This window comes from Sinohyriopsis cumingii, chromosome 8 (assembly GCF_028554795.1).
Source record: "Sinohyriopsis cumingii isolate HCF-2022 chromosome 8, ASM2855479v2, whole genome shotgun sequence".
NCBI lineage: Eukaryota > Metazoa > Mollusca > Bivalvia > Unionida > Unionidae > Sinohyriopsis > Sinohyriopsis cumingii.
The window spans coordinates 8,245,356-8,265,878 of record NC_142968.1 but is presented as its reverse complement, the minus strand read 5'-3'; positions in this window follow the sequence as shown (position 1 = coordinate 8,265,878).

The window sequence follows — 20,523 nt, the reverse complement described above, 5'->3', positions numbered from 1 at the left end:
TTTGGGGCATCCTTTGATCTGTTCGTCCAGCTGCCCATAGAACTGATCCTTTGAGTCATGTGACGACCTGAGGGTTGGGGCGTAGACACTGATGATGTTGACAGGACCTGAAATATCATGTTTTCATTAGTAATGGAAGGGCAGATAACTCTTCATCCGGGTAAGATTTGACCGAGTCGGGATGCTCCACAGCCATTGTATGTTTCCCCTGCCTCCTCTTTCACATCCGATTCGGCAAAATCAACTTTTTATCTTAAAAGCCGGTCGGGCCTGATATTTCCGGGTAGTGATACACCCGATATATATATATATATATATATATATATATATATATATATATATATATATATATATATATATATGTGTGAGTGTGTGTATATATATATATATATATATATATATATATATATATATATATATATATATATATATATATATATATGAGACTATGAATCTTACATCTATTATACTCATCGATTAACAATACATTAATCATGTATCCATCTACTATTTATTAATGTGGATGAACATTTATTGACCCTGCTAGTTGATAATTCAGACGATCAATTATATTTGTTTTGATAGATCGGACTAGAGATGTAAGTTGATAATTTTCATATTATGCTCTTATCCGTCGATATTTGAGATAATTTGTGACTATTTGTTGAAGTTACGTGCCTTGATTGTATTTATTTGTTTAGAAACGCCATTGTTGAACCTTGTATTTGTGAATAAGGTGTCACAATGATTTATTATTCATTTGCATTATAAACGTGCATCTCGTTCACGTCATTGTGTGACATGTTTTCACATGATGCAGTGACGTGTTTTCACGTGATGCAATGACGTGTTTTCACATGATGCAGTTCCACCCGCTTCCATCATGTTACACATACAGTGTATCAACACATATGCAAATCTAAACTGTTCGGAAAGCTCATAAACTTGCAGTTGAAGAGAAGATACAGAAAACTACATTTTTTAATTACTGTACAAGCACACAGCTGAGTATATGAATGCTTTATAAATGAAAGGTTATACAGGGAAAAGAAATGATGCACTGAATTATATTTAGTTTACTTGTGGATATATTCCACATTTGTTTTACAAGGACTGTCAATAACAACCGATATGTAGAAAAATTAATTTTTGGAGTTTTAGATTGCCTACGATTCCGGTACAACTATCAATCTTACTTAAAGTCATGAACAACAATCCGAAAATTTGCAATTATGCATAAAAACACCATTGAGCTCCTATAGATATATTTGATTCAATTAATACGTCTTGTCACAATGTATTGTATCGAAATAAAATGACATCTATAAAATTAGCTTAAACGCTGTCAAGAATCTGAATAAATCACGAGCAGTGCGCTATCTGAATAGGCAGTGTGATCTATGTTTGATCCTGTTTAATGTCATTTAAGTGTATGGTTCTATCATATATCTTTCTGATATTGTCCACCTTTGATACGTGGACACTTCGACCAACACAGAAGAATGTAGTTGCTTGATGCATTCTTGTATCTTCGTGTTTGTCTTACCCATGACACACAGATGCACGTGTTCATGTTTGATCATGTTTCGTGTCATGATACCCAGGCCAGTTTGTGATCTCACATAGGCAAACATGAACATCCGAGGACAAATCATAGACCAATAAGGTAAGCATGAATCATAGTTCAATGAAACGCATCCAAGTTTAGCTATGGTAAACTATGCGATATCAATGAAGCAAGACAAATATGAGAGTGAAGTCTCACAAGTAAAATGTCTGCCTCTGTTTAATGAATCTAGAAAGCTGTTTAAGTTCAGTCTGAACCACAGTATAACCCTTCTCAAACCCTTTTCTCAGGGAGGTGGAGGTGTAAATAGTACGTGCAATGTTTTCATCTATACGTACGCCCGTCGTCCCTTCACTTACATTAAATATTCCACATTTGACGTCAGTTTCACTGAATATACATAATGTTTAATTAAAAAATATCTCTGTGTCTGTGTCTGTAACATACAGCGGTTACTGTGATGCCATTTATTATCAAAATACAGAACCATTATAATATCACACCTTGCAGGTCGCCAGGTAAGTAATCGGATATAAGGTAGGCAGGAGGATGCACATCACCCACTATTTTAGTGAATCGGAAATACTTGCATTTTTGTATTTAGACTCTATGCACTCCTAGTTTTCAAAAACCATATATTATATAGAAAACTGCACCAAAGGTCTACCATATAAAGAACGCTGTTGTTGTTGTTGTTGTAGGGTTTAACGCCATTTTTCAGCACACGATAGGCTATACATGGCGGCCAGTATTAATGGTGGAGGAAGAACCCGGGAAAACCACGGAAAGAACCACCGACCCTCGAGAAGCTACTGGCAAGCTTTCTCACATACCCACATTGGCCGAATCCGAGACTCGAACCTACGCAGACAGAGGTGAGATGGCAGTGATCCGTAACGGAGAGCGCTTTAGACCACTCGGCCACTCGGGGCCCCCATATAAAGAACGAGCAAAAACTGAAACAACACCCTCTTTTGCATCCTACCAATCCCAGACTCTCCCCTTTCTTTATTGGCAGTGCCAATCTGTGGATATATAAAGGTTAAGTTGAAATACCTACTTATCAGATGATTGATCAAGCGAATATAAGCGAGAAGGTGCTATGATACAAAGAAAACAAAACGATCATGACAGTCAGTTGCAATGATAGCTAACACATCATAACGTGGTTCAATTGTAAAGAACTTCATGTATTAAACACTTTCAATTTGTTTATCATTTTTTTGTTCCATTCTCTATTCGGTTCGACGTGGTCAGCTGTGACTGAAATTACTTACTTCGCAGATCGTGTAATGTCGGTACCATTTTTGCATCGACAATGTGTCTTTATAATTTTTATCTAATATGAATTAAAGTAAAACTTGATAAAAAGATACAAATTTTGGACAAAATCTGAATAACTTCAATACTTTATTTTTCGAGGACACTTTTGTCAGAGGTTTGAAGAGTAAACATCCACGGTCAATAAACGGCAATATTTAGTTAAACCTAACCCCAATGAAAATATATGTATGAACATTTGCACATGTGTGTGTGAGATTTGAATTTTAACCTAGCTTCAGTCACACACGCACACACGCACACACACACACACACACACACATATATATATATATAGAGAGAGAGAGACAGAGACAGACGGACAGACTGACAGAGAGAGAGAGAGAAAGTTATATTGTTATGTATATTTCATTTGTATTGTTGTTCTTTTGTTATATAAATTTTGTTTCATTTCATTATAGGCTATTTTAATGTAACGTTAAATGTTGGACTTAACCTTGTCAAAAATCACGTTACTTTGCCACTTGACCGCAATAACTGATTTTTTGACATTTTATTTTGTAATCAACTAATACATATCGAAAAAATTATAATTGTGTATGGGTTTACTATGAGGATCATTATTAATAGAAGGAAACATGTTTATTTGAGTCTGGGTTTACGTTATTGGAATTCCTAATTCCTAACCTAATTTTAGTAACAGAGTTTCTAGTAATGTCTAGCATTTTATTTTGTAAACATGAAGAACTTTCTTAAAGGTTATTTTCAATGAGGTAATATTTTCTTAGAAAATGCTAATTGTAACCTGAGATCAAGTAGAAGACTAGATAATCTTGTCACTGGAAAGGTAACTCATTCGTGCTCATAATCTAGCAGAATCAATTTGTATTGTTGTTGTTTCCAGTAGTTAATTTCGGATGGAATTCATTTCTACGAATTGTTCAATTCAAGTGAATTTTCTCAGGAAATACAGAGTGCTCATAAACAGTAGTAGTCTTGGACAGAAACACTCACTGTTATTTATAGTGAATTCAAACTTGCAATTATATTACTGTGTCTGAACAAAAGATTGTTGGTACAACAACACAATACAGGCCGCCATAGACAGTTCAACACCTTCAGTGTTGGACTTAATTTGGGTTTTTACTAAAGTTTGTTAGAACTTTAAATTATAAAGACTTGTGTCTATAATTGTATGATTATTGCCGGATTTTATTCGCAATATCATACCTTACTTGTTCATTTTCGCTTTTTATTCTAGGGAAATAAATTATCTGTTTAATTTTACAAAGCTTGTTGCTTTAATCTCTTTCCTTTAACTTATTTTAAGAGCATAGACTCGTAATTATTTGTGCGCACGTGAACTGATTACGTTACGTATTACATTATTACATAGGAATGACTGTACGACATTATTATTACAATTACCACGTTCATACGTAAAAATGTCTCTAATAATAATTACACTGTACTATTCATTCTGCGTCTTGTTCCACGCTGTCCTTCAATAGTTTTAAGCCGATTCATCGAACGTTATTGAGCGGAATCGAAAGTAACGATGTAAGTGTATGCCAATCACGTGATAAGACCAGCAAATCTGATGGATAGGGAAGAGATTTAAGATTGACCTTCAAACTGAGTCTATGAAGCCCTCTAAAGTGGCTACCCGGATCTCAACGTCATGGCATACACAGACGACGTGTGGACGATTGCATCCCGAACAGAATATTTATAGTAGATTCATGGAAACGCGCTTTTCCCGTCTTGTATGAAAACCAGTGTCCTCAAGAATGTACATTCTTTGTTGCCTTTAGAATGTTTTACCTCTCTATTTTCTGAAGGAAATTCCCCACCTTGAAAAGACACAATGACGGCTGAAGAATAAAGACTAGAACTTTAAGCCAAGCTGACAAAGCGCATCCAATAACATAAATTCATATCTAGTGATCTAAGTATAAAATGTACATACGACTGGCATTACTTTTGCGGGTTCTTTATAATCGTGTTAATAATGCTTCACCATAAGAACGTAGAAGTTTAAAACTCCAATAAGCTAATTTTATTTCAAATTCAAAACTAAATGGTGTGAAACTAAATCACGCAATTAGCACGTGGCTGAAAAGATTAACACCTGAATTCTATTTGCCTCGATCACACAAAACTTCCACGGTAAACATGTCTCTGATAAAAATGGTAAACAACCTGTCTGAAATCCCCTATCGCAATGGACGGATAAAGGACGTACAGAAGAATAGATAGGACAGATTAGAATGTCCAGCTTGCAACCCCTAGGACTTAAACATTACGCCTATTCCAATCTCGTGATCTAGACAAGTAGTACGTACTTAGCAACGCATCCGTGCTGATATCAGTAATTTCATATAATCTCTGTCCGGGCAACATTTTTCGTATAAATTCACCCTGAATGGTAAAGAAACGATAATGGTTATCAGATAAATTGTTCGAATTTAAACCGTAATTGCCTCTGCCAGGTACACTTTACACCCATCCCAAGCTGCACATACAACTGATAATGAGTGTACCTCTCTGTCTGTCTGTCTATGTCTATGTATCTGTCTGTCTGTCTGTCTCTCTTTCTCTGTCTCTGTCTCTGTCTCTCCGTCTCTCTGTATGTCTCTGTCTCTCCGTCTATCCTTCTGTCTCTGTTTGTCTCTGTCTCTATCTGTATGTCTGTCTGTCTCTCCCTATATAATAATAATAATAATAATAATAATAACTAAAGCTACAGAAAATATAAAACTATATTTTTCATCATCTAAATTAAACAGACGTCGGTGATCAATGTACCAACGTACAAATATGATACCTATTTTTGTAACTTCAGTACAAAGGAATTACTGTCTCTACGTTATAAAACTGTATCAACCTTTCATAACCTGTAAAAATATAACATGCAGTGTGTTGGTGAAACACTACAACAAGATTCTAAGAGAATTAATAATCATCGCTTTTATATAAAATTGTGTGGATCCTTAGTTCTTCTCTAATGTTTCAATACATTTTTAGGTTAGATACTTTCTATTCCAACGGCCTTAATACCATGGCACTGTAAAACAACTGCATACAATTTTAATAGGTAAATTGATATATTGTATACATATATATCCTTTACACATATAAGTGTCTGTATGACTATCTATACATCATAAGTTTACTGTTTTAGTTTCCGTTACAGACTCATGTATCTATCTGACCCAGTTATAAAATTCTTATGATTATGCATATCATTTATGACGTAATGTTAATGACGTAATTATTATTCATAAATATAAGATCATTCGCTTCTTTCATAACTTTTAGTGCCTGAAGAAATATATAGTAAATGCATAACTATATACATAATACAACAAATAATTTATTCCAAGATTACAAAAGTGAAACTATTAAAGAAAGGAATTTAGTGTATTGCCAATTAAATCCAAACAATCCATGAAATACAGACACAAGTCTAATGATTAAAGTTCTGAATAAACTTTACTAGAAATCCAAATTAAATCTAACGATGAAAGTTTTGATGTGCCTGTGGTGGCCATTGCAGTGGTGACGTACCAACAGTCTTATGTTGAGTCACACTAATACAATCCAAGAATATATTCTTATTTGAAATTTGACTTTAAATTAAATTTCCAAGAATGTTGCTTTAGATGAGCACTTTGTATTTCAAGTGAATACGTAATTTAAATAAATAATCTCCATCCCAAATGAAATGCTGTACACAACAATAATGCAATCACTTCTGCTTAGATCACCAAGCATGAACAAATAATTTCTAGAAAAACAAGATTATATAGTCCTCTACCAGACTTCAGGTCACAACTAACATTTTGCCCCCCCCCAAAAAAAAAATACCTATTACAAAACAACTTTCTAGACGGTTCCTAATATTTACAAGATATTAAAAATAAGATTATGAAATGTGATAAGACTTGTCCTTGACTCAGGCAAAAATAATAATCCTAATAGTTAAATCATACTCATAGAAGAACTATTAAGCGATGTATTAGTTGTTTACGGAATAATAAAAATCAATGATTTAGTAGAATTTGAACTTGATTTTGGACAAAGTCAGTTCCAACATACAGTTTTATATTATCAATAGCATATAATAAAATTAAAAAATTAAAAACTAACACACACACACACTTATAGTGATGTCTAGCACTGGGGCATCATGCCGCAGACATGTAGTATGATGTCCCACCCAGTCACATTATCCTGACACCAGACCGACCAATCCTAACACTAAGCTCTTAATGCTGAGCGCCAAGCGAGGAAGCTGTTAGAACCATTTTTGTAAGTCGGAATCGAACCCACGACCTCCCGCATCCGAGGCGAACGCTCTATCCACTAGGTCACCGGAGCGGTTTTTAATAGCAGGTGTTAGTCTGTACAGTATCATGAGACTTTACGACCTCATGGGTTAGTTTCCTAATTCCTTAACATTTCTCTGAATATTTTAGGTATACATGTTTGTTAGTTTGAGGCGAGAATAATTCTTCGCAATCAGTGTTTGGGTCGTGTTCTTTATTGCATATCGTGAAGGTGTAATATTAGGCATGGAAAGGCTTACTATAAAGTCAAACAACTGTGATAAATATATTGCGCATGCGAAATAAGAGTTTCCTAAATGTGTGCTCATTAGGTGATTAAAATAAAATACTTGAAGTATTTGGGCATTTAAATACCTTTGTGATGAGAACGATTTGAGTTTCTTTTGTGTAGCCTCTCTAGAGACACGCGGGTCTCCCCCATCCTCTATTGAACGAACGATTGTTTTAAGGATAATAGTTGACTTGTTTCAATTATTCATAGTAGATAACCTAACCAGTTACATTAACCTTTTAGCATGCTCTGGATCAAACACAGTTGCGAATGGATCACACTGGTAATTACTAAAAGGTGTGGGAAGAGTTGCACTCACGAAAACTGTTACTTTCATGGGCAGCGACTTTACGGTGGTGATTGAACTTAACCTAGCACGGTATGTGGCATTGATGCACTTTGCTTTTGACACAAAAACCTTCATAAGGACGCCTTTGGAGAGAAAAACAAAACGATATGCTGCTTGAAGAATTGCTGCAGCTTGGTGATAATAATATTTTAAAAGTTTTTAAACCTTAATCCGCTAGGATCTGCTAATTTATAATGGCACAGCAAGTACTATTCGTAATGCACCGCAGCAGATTGAAAGAAACCAGAGAACCGGCGACCCATGCAGAAATTGCTCGGCTTGAAACCGTAGAGCAATCAGCGGAGACCGTGTGATAGAAATTCAGTTGGTTTGGCTCTACTGAAATTGAAGAGCAAGTTCAAATTGATTTTGACAAGATAGCACTTTTCCTGCACCTATTGCCAGAAATCTAGACCTTGATTGGCAACGTCATCTTCGTAAAGCCAAGGAAGATTTTGAAGTTGAAGAGCTGAACACGCCTTTTGCACGTTTTGAAGAAAACAATCCCGATTGTTACTGCAGGTCATATCGTCATTCCGTGATGCTATATATGTGGTGATATCCTAATGTTACATAGCCCAATGATCTAGTGAAGTCGGTCTAAACTTGGTTGCACATCGTGCGGTGGAACAATCTTAAAACTGCCCCAGAGGCCCAGGCCACCATACTGAACATATTCAATTAGAATTGCTGGTAGTAGCATAACTGCAACTATAAGCGACGTGGTCAATTTGGACAAAATCTCAAGTATGCAATTATCGTAAATGATGACATGTGTGGCAGCGGCAATCATAGTGTCTAACATTGATCCGTAAAGCTTATAGTATACCAGGAACACCTGGCATATATTCTCCCGTTTCCATCGCTCTTTGTGTTAAGCTCCGTTGATTTGAGAGCAATGACTGGGATGCCATTAATTGAATACAGAAGGTGAATCAAAGGCAGTTTGGGTTCGTAGCGGATCAAATCACACAGTGTTGCACTCTGTGCTTGTAGAGAAGTTTATGCTGGTCGACACTGGACAAGCACTTGCATATTACCAGTCCTTCAGCAAGTACTCCGATAATACCGACGAGTTAGGTTTCGATGTCTTTAGAGAGAGATTTGTCGCCGCTAGAGTGAAACAGCAGCTCAACTCCTTAGACACGCTGGAGGATATCCAATGGATATAAGTAGAGTTTCAACATGACGATCTTTGGAATAGTTCTCATGGCTACAGAGTGTCTGAGATAGAGACTCTTGACATGGCCGTTTGCTACCGCTGTAGAGTCTTGGGCATAGAAGAGGTGCCCAATATTTAGAACGGTTTGACCACCGTGCAACCGAATGAACCTGCTAACTGTTAATTGTCAACAGGCAACTCACTTAAAATCTATTTCTCCTTTGTTCAAACAGCCAGAGTATATCCATATGGTTTGCACATAAATTGAACAAGTCTAACAAAAACTAGGCTGACCAATACGTCAGTTCCTGGGTCCCCCTCCCCATCACTTCTGGTGTTAAACGTCAAGACTGGTGTGCTCGCGAGCCTCCAACTGACCAAAAACATTATCTCCTATAAGAAACAGACCAAAGTATGGCTGCCGGAAGACAGCGCAATTGATCGACATATCATACTTGTTATGGTAAAAACGTATGCAAACAAGCGTAGGTTTGTCATCGACCAGGACGATTTAGACCCATTTGTGCTCATCTGCCCTGAAATCAGTTCACACGATGGTTGTGCTAATACTCCTCTCACAATCCATGGCCTGGTTAGATCGATGCGCGTCTTGAGCCTCTGTATAAAAAACAAAATGACCGAAAAAACAACACTATTTTCATGAAGCCCTCGGTTGCATATTAAGAATGAGAAGTTCCCAATCCCTTAGCCCAGACATTGAAACAACAGCTCCCAGGGCCGACGATCCACTGACAGCTGCAATACGTTTCATATCTCAACGGCTGAGGCGACTGGCAATACGACACGTGCAATCGCCATTCTTCAGAACCTCACCGACTATTTATAAAGATACGGCGTTAAAGCAACGCACAAACATACAACAGTTTGTTTAATTTGAACGACGAAACGGAATGGACGGCAGAAGGTATTAATCAACAACGCATTATGCAGGTAATTATTTCAAGCGAGATATGTAAAATCCATCGACACATTGTTTACGCCTTTCCAGAGTGTGTACAGATGGAACACATTCAAGTGGTCTGCTTCCCTGGTGACCAAGATCATCCAACACACATAACCGGAGAGTTGCCACATTATTGGCTGCATAAGTATGTCCGAAAAGGTTGAGAAAGATCAGCGTGTCATGAACGAGGCCCTTTTAGACATAGGAATGAGATTGCGCCTCTAAAGTTCATGATCTGGTGATTTGCAGGGCCCCTCCCAACTGTCACGGCTGGAGCAGTGGAAGCACGCTAACATACTCGTACTGTTCCTCACAGTCGTGGATGTTAGGGCTCAGCAACTCTTATTGAAAGACACAAAATATCTACCAGACAAGCAGGATAGTGTATGCTAATTGAGAACCATGTCAGGGGCACAGATCTTCATAAACTAACGCTAGTTTACTCTCTTCGCCGTTGGTGCTAAATAAATAATACAGATCATGCGAATCGACCATCGCATCCGCATGTTGATGGCTGCAGTCGATTACCGATTACACTTGGTCGTTGGAGGGGCGTTATCTGGCTTCCAGCTCTCTTGGTGCATATAGGTATCTGAGGGAGGGGTTGTTATTCGAGACCAACATGCCTCTTCACTAACTGTGCAGACGTTGAACCCACTGCAGTTTCACCAATAGCTTCAATAGTTTTCTTGCCTGTAGACCGCGTTCTCTCACCGTTTAGGGCCTGCACAGCGATCGGCAGCAGATCACCTATATTTTTCGGTTTCCCGAGAATATATTTTAATCTCAGCGAACTTAATCATATCCATATCCCCTGAACACCAAGTCTAATGAATGTTTCACAGAGTATATGTATCAATTCCATTAAACATAATTAAAATATTGCAGTTATCTCTGGTCACTTTAGGTATTTGTGTATATTGCTGAATAACATAAATCACGTCTGCGTTTTTATGTCTTCCTCGAGTAAATACCCGAACTGGATTTGCTTGTTTGTCCAGAATCACATCACCGTATAATAATATATTATTGATAAATCCATCGAGGTCATCTACAGATGATGATTCATCAATATTGGTGATAAAATCAATAATATAATTACTAGCCGAGTCCAATAATTTTGCATTTTCATTAAAATCTTTAAGCACATCGTATCATTGCTGATCATCTAAAGATGGTGCCACTAAATATATTTTATTCCGCTTAAGCCATCTCATTATCAGATTGAACAACAATGGCGCCTTACCAGACCCAGATGGACCTATGCTAATTGCTCTGATAAAATTTGGTAGCGCTGGATGATGTTTGACTGGCTCTTGCTTTCAAGTCGCTAAGAAATCGATGATATCCATGTAATAGAAATATAATAAATAATATGAATTTATATTGCGTTCGATGCAGAGCATCCACCCCCACCAGTGGATTAACAACAATAATAACAAAAAATAAATAACATGCACTTACAGACAAGTGTGTGAAATGTGTTACAAGCAAATACAAATTTATTTCGTCTCGTAGGTGGCGATATCGCTGCTTCATTGGGTAAAAAACCAGGAGCTTCATGGGCTAAGTAACCAGGAGAAAAACATCTTCCTGTATACAATGTTTGTGGTCCTGGAACCTGACTTGATATCCGACTATACGAACGAGACCAGCCAAGACCTGGAGAGTATCCAATAAATGCGATTGATCAAGCGTGTCATATTCATGATGTAGCGTATAAAAATAGGGATTTACAACAACGACATATTGCAGATGTCAAGTTGATTTACTCGTTTAATTCCATAAAAAATAAATCTCCCGCAAAAAATACGTGCTATCTTCCTAGTAAGATCTGCGATGAAAGGCAAACAAGTATTAGGGGCCGGAGATTAATTAACCGATTATTATCATCATAATGGAATCGATTTATTATAGCCCGAGAGGATATTGGAGGGTAGAACAGCGATTAGCAAACTCGCTGATGCAGCAAATGTCACACGTTCTGTTGCTGAAAATTGGTTAGCACAACTGGCAATATGGCAAAAATAACTACCACCACCTAAACAAATTCAGTATGCACATTTAGATGTCAGCATTCCCAATGAAGTTCATCAAGCAGATATATTGTTTTTACACACGATACTGTTAAACCTGGAAGACGTCAATCACGCACATACAAATACGCGTTGACTGTCGTTGACATTGCAAATAGATATTAAATAGTATAACCACTATCAGCTAAAACAGCAACTGAAGTTACATCTATGTTTGAACGAATTTATCAACGAGGACCCTTGTGATGGCCACATCTACTATAGGTTGATCATGGCAAGGAATTTCTTGGTGCAGTATCATCTCATTTGAAAAAAGATAACGTCAAAATCAGACGAGGACATACCATAATTCATCGCGATCAGTCAATTGTTGTACGATTTAATCGAACACTTGTTGAGAGATTGTTTCTATATCAATATTCAAAGCAAATAATTCAGAAAGACAAGAGATCTCGTGAATGGGTTGCAAGACTACCAAGTGTGCTAGCTGCTTTGAATAATGAAATTACTTATGCGATTTCTATGAAACCTAACAATGCGATTACACGAAAACATATACCAATAAAACGACATAACTTTTCAAAACACTCAGTAGTAGGAAATGTGACTGTGAGGTATTTAAATGAACCTGGTCAACTTGAAGGCGGTGAAGAAAAGAGCGACTGATCCTATTTCCAGCGTGGTTAGATCCTCTAGTAGACTTGTAATCTACAGATTAAATTCAACTGCTCTTCAGCGTGGATTTGTACGTGCACAATTACAAGTAATTCCTGAAGATACTCAATTACCACTGCGATAACTTTTGTGAACTAGCCCCTTGGCATCGATTACACTCAAGACAGGTCAGCATTATAATTTCGCGTGTGTGACCAAGACTACTATTAATTCTGGCTACGGTAAATTGTCTTGGATTATTATTTGTATATTGCCACAACATTACTGTGTTACAGGTCGCACAATGATTATTATGTTGTTGTTTTAATGTCATGATAAATTCAGCACAGAGATCAAAGTCACGCTTATTTTTTTTTTGTCACATTGCTTAAAACTAACTAATTGTTTTCTTACTACATCATCGCAATTGCCGTCCTGAGTGTGATTATTATTTTCTGTGAAGTCTATAATAACACTCCACAGCTGAGATATTCTTCTGACTCGAGACACTGCAAGATAATCTAAATTTGACCACACATTACGATCATCAACAATTCAAATATTAGTATCTGAATAGTTCATCCTTTTTTCGAATAAATCGTTATAGCATATCCTGGCCTCCACTGAGTTTTCTCCATCGCTAATGCTCTCTGAATAACTTTGACAGGAAACAAAACATTATCATACAACACAAGATTTTGTTTACTGCGACAACCTGGAATTTTATTGTCGATATTTTTTCGTCGAGTATCTGCTAGTCGATAACACAATGGTACGAGTAAATTTGAAAATTATGTATCACGAACTATCTTTCTACTTGCGACTATCAGATCACCTGGTCTCCATAAATTCAAAAAATTGTTAATAAGAGTTTCTGAAATTTTTTCACGCATTATTTCACACTGAGTTTTATTTGGTTGTAGTCTGATTAATTTCTTAAACTCTCTTAGTTCTGGATCAAGAGCTCTATGATCATCAGTTATCTCCTCATAATAATCACCGAACAAATGTCGACGGTTGACCATGATCGCCGCATATTATAACAGCATTAATTTTGTCAACAACCAATCAAGAAATATTTTTTATGTCTCCATCGACACTGATCTTGGAATATGTTTTTCACCCATTCGTTGAGGAGTCCATGTATCTGCCTTCAATCGTAAAAAGCTACGACAAGTATGAGATTTAACTCCTCGAACGTTCATTTCTCTGGCTAATCTATGTCTACGGGTTAACACAATTATATCAACAGAGTTTTTCGAACTCTTAGGTAATAATTCAACTGCACGTGTTGTCTTTCCTGATCTACCTGGTTTGTTTAAGAAAATTATTTTATGTCTGGCGACAGGTTCATATACCGATATCTGATATTTAATTATTTCTGTGATAAATATTTTTGATTGCAACGTCGGCAGATTCAGAATAACTAAGTATTTTTTCTTGTTCTATTTTCCATTCACCCGATGATGCATACCCATTCAAATGTCATTGTTCTAGCAACCCAACAAGTTTTTCTATCGATATAAAATGAATCATTGGCGACTCTAACAGCAAATTCAGAAAATTTGTCTATCATCGATAATAAATTTATCGAAACCTACGCTAACAACGAAGATATTAAATGAGCAAACTGCGGTGTTCACCATCAATATAACTTACAATTGTACATAATTTAGTTCCATTTGACTAAAAACTGTTTCTCGATTTATAAATATATTTCTTTTCATTGTATCATCAATTATGAAATCTAACTCAGCATCAGCTATAAATAATCATGTACAATTTCATTTATGACCACAAATCCTCCTTGCGTAAATTTGTCAATTATTTTTCTGGCAAGATCTTTCGCTATTTTATTCTCATGATCAGTAAAATCAGGATTTTCATTATCGAATATTTTGCTGTGGTAACCAAACTTACGTTTGCAGACTATATTATATAATTGCTTCACTTACTGTTAACAATAATAATATTTTTACATCAAGCATAGATCGTAACAAAACTGTCGGTCCCCACATTTTCTCTGAAAAATGTTTACCAAACCAGGCATAACAAATCGGACGAAGATTTTCGGCAATTTTAAATGACTAAATACAAGCGAATCCAGTCAGGTCAAAACCTGGCAAAGCTCCGTTTATCGCAACTCTGGTCATATCCTGTGTTGGATGACCGAATCTGTTATAGTATTTAGAACACTCTCACATTCCAAGAAAACTTCCAGGATAACATGCAACCATATCAACCGAGATAACATACTTATAATCGTATCTGGCATTCCATTATCCACCGTGTCCGTATTCAACACAACTGACAACTGCGCTGGACATCTTTAAATATTTCAATCGTATTGGTTTCCATCAATTTTCCTTCTGAGCAAAATAAGCCGCAACTGACGGAACAGTAAAACAATTACTCAGTAATTGTTCAGCATGGGTATATTTCAGTTCAATATTTTTCATTTTGTAATGGAAAGATTCTGTACGATAAATATCTGCATTTGGTCGTATAGTTTCCATCATCGGAACTTGGAAACAGCCACATGGCTACATGATCGCTTTAACTGATATTTCTGAGGGCAGTTCGAATTCGTGGAAATATTGATATAGCCGATGTCCACGCATGCGCATTATGATCAATAATATTTATCGGAGCTCCTTTCGATTTATATTTCGATTCGTACAAAAACCTCTGCGGTTAATATTTCTATCATTATTGGAAATTTTAGTTTCTTTCCCACTTCAGCAACTTCTTTGATGGACGCTACGGTATCTTCAACGTATAAGGCCATTTTGGTTATTTTTTCACGTCGTAGATCTGTTAGTTTATTTCCACGTATCGCGTTTGTGAAATGCTCTATAACTCGTTTGGCTAAATGATTTATTTTCGAAAACTTCATTGGTTTGAGATCATACAAGCTAGATTATTCATGTATCTATGCAAGTCAACATTCCTGGTTTAGAATTGTTATTAAATGCAACAATATTTCCAGTGTGAAGACGTACAGGGTCATTTTTGTCACTGATAATCCAAGTTACGCCTTCCGCGGTATCTACTGCTGCAATAAATTTTATTCTAAAACCTATCTTTGTCGAGATAATTAATAGTCATCGCTACTTGTTGGTCATTCTTTGTAGCATTAATAACACCTTTGGTGTTGCGCATAATTCTGAATTTTGACCATACACGAGCTGCACCATCATCGGGAAATTCTTTCTTGGTGCCACGAATACTTTTAATCATAGTTTAAACCAACGGTGAACGGCTATACCGTCTACTTGTATACTCGTGTACGACTTTATCAGGTGGTAATTGTTGATGTTGACACAGCGTCGAGTGCAGCAATTACTCCAGGGCTACATATTGGCGGATCGGTTACTGTCTGTGTTGGTAATGTTGAATACCAGACTGCAGTACTTCGTATTGTGCCGACATATTTTTTAATTCTTTTGCCGGTGCCGGTCCATACGAATCAAAATAAACTTTTTCACCTGGATCAATCGCGTATGCAACCCAACGAGTGCCTTTTCCAGAACGTCCATGGAGGTTAATGATACTGGTTTCAATATTGTTTGGTTGTTTTGGTAATTGGTCGCGCATAAAACCACCTCTGAAGTTTTTGATATTTAATTTTTTAGCAGCATCAATTAAATCAAAATTAGACCTAAAAAGGAGACGATTTGCGTCTAAAGAAGTGTCTCGGGAAGTCTCAGAACTTTTCCGTACCATGGATGAGGAATTCCCGGTAGTCTTAGAACCTTTCCTTTCTTGAAGTTTTTGTTCCTATTCCTGTTAATGGTTTTAGTGTTTTAATGCCATCCCAACAGCAGTTTCAACAGCACCAAGTGCAGCTGCTTTTGCAACGGACGGGGCTGCAGCGGATATTAACGATGGTATAGCTGCAAGAAGTGAAAATATACTGATCGTCTTGACTATATCTTTAATAGCACCAGCAAAAAGACTAAGTTTAACACCGGTATTTGATCGTTTGGCGTTTTTTAGTGCTTGATTTGACGTTCAGTCAATGATAGTTTATTTTGACCACCTGCGATTATTTTTTAGTGATATTTTTATTCCACAGTTCTCTTTTGATATTGATTGTAGTTTTTAATTCTGACCAGTTGTCAGACTGACACTATCATGATGATATGACATTATAATATCATGAGCGATTTTATTACATGTTTACGTGTTTCTACTGGGGCATCACTATCTTGCATTCGTCGACAACACTTTCAAGTAACATCGCTTTATCTGAAAGTATAAAAGCGAATGCTCTATAATTACCAAATGCTTCCATTACCATTTCGAGCCAGAAAGTATATAATGACAGATTGCCTAACTAAATTCAAGTGTTTCAGAGAGAAGTGATAAATTGGATACAGCGTTGTAAAACCTAGTTGTGATATTTGTAGACCGGAATTGAATTTTTGATCACATCTCATGAATGTCACCAAACGTTGATATGCACGTGCAACATGATAATTCTCAAAGTTCAATAATATATCTTCGGATGGTTCTTGATGCAGGTTTATCCTTAATGAAACTTCACTAACTACAAATTTGTCAGATATCATTGGACTGCTTGTTTGTGAGTTTACTCGTGTAGAATCTTGAAAAGCAACAAAGATATGTCTTGGTGCAGAAACACATTGATGTGATGCCATATGCCATGTGAATAAACCATCAAGATTACTTTGAACACTATCTGTGGTCTTCATCAAACATGATAATATTGATTTACCACCTTGACCCATAAAAGAGAGCAACCGTTGTTCTTCGTCGATTGAAGGAGTCATTACTTGCATCCACAACGAATGTTGTGTCAGTATTACTTTGCCAGCTGCGTTCGGTCGCCAGATTGCATCATCATCAGTAGCTTTTATTACAAGTACTATTGTATGCTTAGCTCCAAAAAATTCAAAGAATGTGACAGTGGAATTGCACATGAAAATCTTATACGACCATTTTTTCAGCATTAATCGACGTGCTTTGAATCCTTAGTTGAATTCGGACTAACGTTAATAATCATATTTTCCAAATCGACGTCAGCAGCGCCGGATTCGTATCTTGGCCGTCTTATATCATACTGTCTATTGTCAGGTTGGTCAAAATTATCCTTGACAAACATCGTTGACGGATCAGCTGATCTTGAATAATCGTCTGAATATCTTGCTAGACCTAATATCGTCGTGGCAACGACGAGTTCGTTCTGACATATTTCAATGTTTCTTCCGTCAATCATGCATGTAACACTGTTGAATAACGCCATAATATTATTATCAAAACCACATCTAACATTAGCTCCATATTCAGTATCATCTATTTTCAGCATTTCACCTCCGCTTCAATAAATGCTTCAGCGGGCAAGAAATATCTACTTGTATCCTATACTTCTAGTTCGATACGTAACACTGATTCAGCTCTGTTCGTCATAAGAATAATATTGATAATCGCGAGCAATTCTATCTTTGAGAACTTGCGCATCCATGTAAAATGATGAATCAGATATAGATTTTTATTTGAAGCTTTATTTATTAAGATTTGAAGGCATAACTTCTGTGCTGGGTAATTTTACTGGCTGTAGATTGCGTCCTATTAATCGTGCTAGTCCATCCTTCATTGCTTAGAATGCTTTGCTGGCAACATCACCAATAGCACCAATACCTTTATCACGAACAACGTCAATAACTTTCATTGATAATTGTTTTGTAATCGGTATTACGTTCGAGGCTATCCTTTTAAATAGACCCTGAACAACATCACCGAGTCCATCGCTGTAGACCGCTTTGTATATTGGTAATCACGAATTTATCACCCTGACCATGATTGGTCCGCGTTGAGCATTATAAATGATTATATTATTTTATTCATTGTCTTTAATTGCATACCATTAATCATTGTGATAATCATCAACGATTTGATCGATGAGAGACTGATAAACATTAATATCCATGATACCGCCTGTAAATAATCGTTGACAAATATCAACTGCTTTATTAATAATTTCTGGGGAATTATTACCGGCTCTATTTCCGCCAATCAGAATTTCTAATCCATTATCATCGGCAAGGACATTATTGGGACATGGAGTAATAAGGCCAGTTTCTCGAGTAACAAGACCACTTCCAGCTTTTCTTCTGGTTCCTTCTTACTTGGTGAAGAACATAATTTTCTCCATCGTCTAATTTCTTTAAATTCCAAATCTTCTTCTTTTTGTTTCCCTGCTTATCCAACCTCCTTAAGTTTCGACTTCATTTCTTTTTCTTTTCGTTTCCTTTCTGCTTTTGCTTTATCTTCCACTGGAATTCGTTGCAGTAAGTCTACCTTATAGTAAATAGAATCAGTAGGAAACCAATCCTTCTGGTCGTTGAGGAGTTGATCCATGTCTGACCAGTGGTTTAAACATTAGTGACATAACCGACACAATTGTTCTTTGCGTTTGACTTGTACTCTGACAAACTCTCGTTAAATGCGTTCTCTTAACTCCACAGGGAAACCAAGAATGTTCTCTTATAAAGTCTCCATCTTGCGATTACTGGGGTCGTCCCACTAAAGGTAGATAGTGACAGTGCGGAGACCATCAAACCGTGTTCTTGGTAAGCGGAATCTTTTTGCTCCTACTGGTGAAGTGACACACCGCGACTGTAGTACTTGACTTTATCACCTTCTCCCAAGTAGACAAATCAGGCTCTGGCTGATTCTTCGAAGATAGGTCCTCCCTTATGTTTAGGCCATTTTCATCGAAAGGTTTACAATCGACTTTCAAAGTCACATTGTTCAGGCAAACGCACAGAGAACGAATATTCGTCTTTCACAGGCTCGTTTCAATGAGGGTACAGTGAAATCCGCAGGAGTTTAGTTAGGGTTGGATGACATCCGTAGGGTGGTAGCCGCATGGTTTCACGTAGAGGATGACATCAACAATGAAAACCAGTAAAAAGTCCACGATCACTAGTTGAATCGCTTTCGCATCCGTCAGGTTTGACACGCACAACATTACTTTCCATGGTAGGTATCGTAGTAGTAGTCATAGCAAAGTTCCCATGATGTGGTATTGATTCGCTGAGGTCACAGCGTATGCCATCCCTGTAAGGCACAGCATCGCACTCCACTTGCGAATCATCAAACTTAAATAGTGTGGACTGTTTGTTAACATTCATCTTTCTCTCCTGGTAGTGGTGGTCACAATGAACTATCGGTCTTGGACATTGTTCGTTTTTAGATGCTGACCAATATCCACGTGTTCGTACGGTAAAGTGAAGTGGTTGCGATGTCGCACTTGCTTCTGGTAAACGATTTGATAAACTTTTTTATGACGATTTGGTGTGTTGCTAAATATACAAATTTGTGAGGCTGGTAGGTGGTCACTTTAAAATGTTGATCCTTTCCAGACTACAAGGCTTTTTTCAATACCCCAAAGTTCACCACTTGACTGGTGATATATTTGAGAGTCAATCCGTTGACTTTACACTCGCTGTGCACTCGGTATGTACTTCTCCTTGTTTGTCCTGATATTCGTAGCCGTAATGTTTGGGACCACCACTAACAAAACTTAGAATGTTTTCGTCTGGGAGCTCGTCCGTCCAGGCTCCAAAACGGTCTCCTTCGATGTCAGGGTGACGATGACCCAGGCGATCGATATAGATGCAACTGTCTGTTTCAAAATACAGCACACGATCTCATAATTGGTGCTACGCATCGTTTATTTTTAAACAAGCATGGACTGTCACGTAAGCCACAATGATGACATTTCCAAATTAGTCGGCCGGTACACTAAGGAAGACGCTTTGGTAATGGTGCACTTTTCTTTCTGAGTATCCATCCCTCCGTATTCAATGAACAGTTCTCGAAATGGTCCATAGCAACGCCGTAAAATGTCTACGTCGG